Below are 5,016 nucleotides of genomic sequence, written 5' to 3'. Positions count from 1 at the left end.
CTGAGAACGTTTATAACATTCGTGAACTAAGTTTTAGGAACATAAATCTAGTGGCAGTATTTACATGGTTACTACGGTAGGCAGGATTCTAAAATGACTCCCAGTGACCCATGATCTTGTATGATCCCCTCTATTTTGAATGTAGAAGGAAACTATGAATATGATGGTATATTACATGGTTCACTTGTGTTCAATGGCCAAGTCAACTTTAAGAATGGGATGTTATGCTTGGCAGGCCTCACTTCAGGCACGCCCTTTACAAAGATGGGGTTTCTTTCTGGAGAAAGAAATTAGAAGTACTGTATTCAACATGCAAAAATATTATTTATTATGGGTTTTAATATGGAGGGGGAACACACAGAAAAAATGGCAAGTGGCTTCTAGTAGCTGATAACAAATCCTGGCTAAAAGTCAGTAAGAATAAGGAACCATGGTGCTACAATTACATATAAGGAATTGGATTCTGCAAAAATCTGAATGAGCTTGGAGGAGGATTTATACCCACAGCCTTCAGATAAGAATACCACCTGGCCAACACATTGAATGTGAGACCCTAAGCAGAGAACCCGGCTGAGCCCCACTGAACTTCTAACTTACAGAATGATGAGATAATAAATGGGTGTTGTTTTAAGCCTCTAAGTTTGTAGTAATTTGTTATGCAGCAATAGAAATCAGATTTATCTGGAGTGGGGAAGAACTGGAAGCTATTTAGGAGACTAAAAATGTAGCCTAGATTAAAATAAATTAATAACTAAATGAAAGGGGTTGCAACAGAAATAAGGAGAATAAATGAAAGAAATAGCAGAGATAACCTCTATGTGACTTAGTAATTAATTTATGATGCTCAGAGAGAAGGAGAAGGTGAATAGAAGTCTATGACTTGGAACCTGGATGGCTAAAATGGTAAGAGTGCCAACATAAAGGTTCAGAAACCAAGAAATTAAAAGGGATGACCAATTTCATTTTAGAGGCACTGAATTTATGATACCAATAGGATAAACACAGTTTAAAAAACTGGGCAGGGGAGCTGAAATTCTGTAGAGACTTAAGGTTGGAAATACTTGTGGAGTTATTGGTAACCAAATACAAGCATATAACTCAAGTGAGTTAACTGGAGAAGTAATGGAGAGAAAGATTGGTAAGAAGTTGGAAGAAGACCCCAGAAGAAAGACTTCGCCTACCTAAGTATAGATGATATTCTTCCTCTGTCTGAAATAACCTATCTAAAATGCCCCTGGAAAATCACCTACTTTGCTTTTAAATCTCAGTTCAACTACCTTCTCTTCCATGCAGCACGCTCTGCCTTACTCAGCCAGAAAAAAAAAAAAATAAATAAATAAATAAATAATTAAATAAAAAAAAAAAAACACCTTAAGGTTTTTCAAGTGGTTATTCTTATCTCTCAAGTAGACTAAGTTTTCAGAGGACAGGAACCATTTCATTTTATCTTTGTATTTTCAACCCTAAATTGTCAAGAACACAATAGATACTAAATAAGTACTGAGCAAATGAATCAAAGATGGTAGTAATAAAAAGAGGAAGGAACCAAAACTTCCTCTAAACTGCTAATATAGTCTTACATAAGTATTCAATAATAATGGTTGATGGGAAGTTTTTAGAAAGTAATTTTATATTACTCAAGAATATCAATAAAGACAAGTATAATACACATGTATTCATACATATACACATAGGGTTTTTATAGTCAAAAGTAGAGTTTAATGCAACAGAATCCACTAATTCACTAATATGCTGTTGTTTTCTATTTTAGAAATGCCTTCCTTTAACTCTCCTTGTGTTTAGGAAAAAAGACTGATAAGAATCCTCTGATTCAGTAGTTGGCTACAACAGTCACAACCTCTAACATAAAATAGGAAAGACCTATTATTTAAAAATGAAAACAACTCTTAATTAATGCAACACAACAGAGAAATCAAATACAAGGCACATGTACTACCACCAATACGTTTAACTCAGTTCCTCCTGAAAAGCTGCAAACCCTCCATACATCAAGGAAATCAGATGCTAAGCCAGAAATATGAATCCTATGATTTAAACCATTTGAGCAGAGGCATCTCAAGATGCCAGCATTTGAAACAATTTAATCCATCCAAGGCTGGGATTCTGTAGCCTTTGATAAAAGAAACACTGTGCTACTGTCTTGAATATCACAAGATGGCATCTCCAGGTGTGCAGATGAGGGAATTGTTTCTTTCCCATTTAGTTTGCTTTCAATTCAGTTTCCCAAGAAGTCATTCCAAGAGTCTGGCAGGGGTGCCATTTATTTGTCATTGTTGGAAATGCTGCTGCTGGCTTCATCCATTTCATCCATTGCTCCCTCTTCTTGGGTGTATGTTAGTTGCAAATGAGTTACTATAAGTCCAAAATTTGGTTGCTGCTAGTGTTCTCTGGTTTGCTGGCTCCCATATCCAGATTCTATTCTAGTCTGGAATTACAGCTGGAAATCTCTGTTAGGGATTATTCTACTTGCTTATCACCCCCTGTTACTTTGATTATTCTGAATGTAATGGCTGGTCATTAAAATATAAAGATGGGTATGCCTTGATCTGTGCCTTAGACAAAAACAGACAAGCGATTCTCCTAGGTCTCAGTTGACTCTTTTTAAGCATTTGCTATGTGCTAGGCACTATGCTAATCTCTTGACATGGACTATCCAATTATTCTTTACAACAACCCTGTGAGATGGCACTATTATTTTATGGTTCTGGCTTAAATAACCAACTGGAGGCACAGCAAAGGGAAGGGAGCCATTGCAGACGTGCTGTCAGTCCTCAGTATCTATGAATGAAGAATCATGTGGAGTACAGAGTGGCAAATGTTGTGACAGAAATATGCACTGTAGCTAAAGGGAGGGAAGTCACAAAGATGGTTTCAAAGGGGAAGAGGAGGAACTTTTAGCAATGAGGACTGGAGCCTGGGGGGACCCAGAGCTATATATTTACAGGCCAGAGGTGACCACCAAGGCAGAAGAACTGAAGAAGAATTTTCTTCTGGATTTGGCATTCTCTCAGGGCAGAGTAAAGATGTCACAAACGTTTGAGGCAGGCCTAGAAAGAGGAGGCAGATCACGGAACTGAGAGAGAGCAGAAAGGAATGGAAAAACAACCAATAGTTCACAGGGAAAAAATCAAAGACAGAGAGTTTCCAGGGCCTATTGAATTTTGCAATTAGATCTTCATTATTAATCACAAAAGCTATTATGTTCTTTATGCCAAGCAAAGATCAAACACATGATCTCATTTAATCCTCACAGCTACTCTTGAAGTACGTGTTATTATCTGCAGAACAGTTCCCGGGGCGGCTAAGGGCAAAATCCAAACCGCAGTGGGTTAAGAAGTGACTGAGTGGGGAGAATGTAGTCTGGATTTGGGATAAATTTAGGATAGAAAGGGATTGAGCCCCTACTAAAGGCTAGTGAGTGCGCCAGTCACTTTAGCACTGCTTTCTAATGTCATCCAAACAAAACTCTAAATGGAATGTGTTGTTATTCACCATCAAAGAAGAAACTCAGATTTGGAGACATGGTGTGACTCCAGGAGTCTATCTTCGTTTCAATCAACTCCATTGCCCCACAGAGGGGAAGAGGGATAAATGTAATAGACATTGACTGAGGATTTTACTGCATCTTGCCAAGAACTGCACTAAGAACATTTACATGGATTGCACACTGCAACTTCAGTTTAAATGCTAATTTCATTATTAATAGTGTGGTGGTCTGGCCTGAGGCCAGAAATCAGACTCCCTGAGTTTGGATCTCAGTTCATTAACTTACTATGTATCCTTTTGCCTCAGTTTCCTCATCTGTAAAATGGGTTTTGTTATGAAAATTATTTGGTAATATACGTGAAATATAAATAACAAGGCATGTCTAGAGTATAAGTGTGGAGAAAAGTGTTAGCTCGTAGTTGTTTTGTTGTTTGTTTGTTTTTTGTTTTGAGACAGAGTTTGCTGTGTCACCCAGTCTGGAGTGCAGCGGCACACTCTTGGCTTACTGCAACCTCCATCTCCTGGATTCAAGCCATTCTCCTGCCACAGCCTCCCCAGTAGCTGGGATTACATGTGCGCACCACAACTCCCAGTTAATTTTTGTATTTTTAGTAGAGATGAGGTTTCACCATATTGGCCAGGCTGGTCTCGAACTCCTGACCTCGTGATCCACCCGCCTCCGCCTTCCAAAATGCTGGGATTACAGGCCTGAGCCACAGCGCCAGGCTGCTCCTGGTTTAATCTCCATTGTACAGTCATGACAAGAAAGGATTAGGAAGACAAAGCTAGCAACTCTCATATTCTGTTCCAGATTCAGGGATCTTCCAGACACCCTTGTTTTTAACCACCACTGCACCATCCTGCTGGGAAACCTTTTGGGGACCTGTAGGAAGGAAACCTTTGGGGAAAGCTATAGATGAGGTTGTGGTGTGTTTACTTGTTTTCTTATTTGTTTTTAACAAGATGTTGACTCGCACATATTTCTCACCTCGAGAGAAGATGATGCGGGAGAGAGGGGCGTTATGATGGGTATGCGCTCAGAAAGACAGGAAGCTACGATGACGGGGTACAGGTGCACGGGCCCGCAGTGTCCGTCAGAAGCGGCTCAGGAAAGTAAGCGAGAATGGTGTTCACGTTGTGACTTTGTTTGGAATCAGAAGAGCGAAAACCCAGAAAGAAGATCTGTTTTCCTCTGCCCTCCCGCTACTCCTGCTAGCCACCATACAGCCACTGTTCTTGGAGAATTACAAAAAAAAAAAAAAAAAAAAAAAAAAGCCGTCCCTCCGACCATTTCTTTAGTCCTAAGTCTCCCTTTTCCTTCCTCTCCCCAGCCATCCCCACCCCTACTTCCTCTTCTCTCCCTCACGCTGCCAGTTCTCTGGTTACTCCCCGCCTTGCTTCTATCCCAGCCTGGTGCAAGCTAAGAGGGCGAGGACCAGGGAGTGGGAGAGATTGGCTGAGGACTCTACAGATCAGCTAGAGAGCGAAAGAACTAAGTTCTCTCTCTCT

This window comes from Piliocolobus tephrosceles, chromosome 3, assembly GCF_002776525.5.
Source record: "Piliocolobus tephrosceles isolate RC106 chromosome 3, ASM277652v3, whole genome shotgun sequence".
Classification (NCBI taxonomy): domain Eukaryota; kingdom Metazoa; phylum Chordata; class Mammalia; order Primates; family Cercopithecidae; genus Piliocolobus; species Piliocolobus tephrosceles.
The sequence above is the reverse complement of the archived record's forward strand: the minus strand, read 5'-3'. Positions refer to the sequence as shown.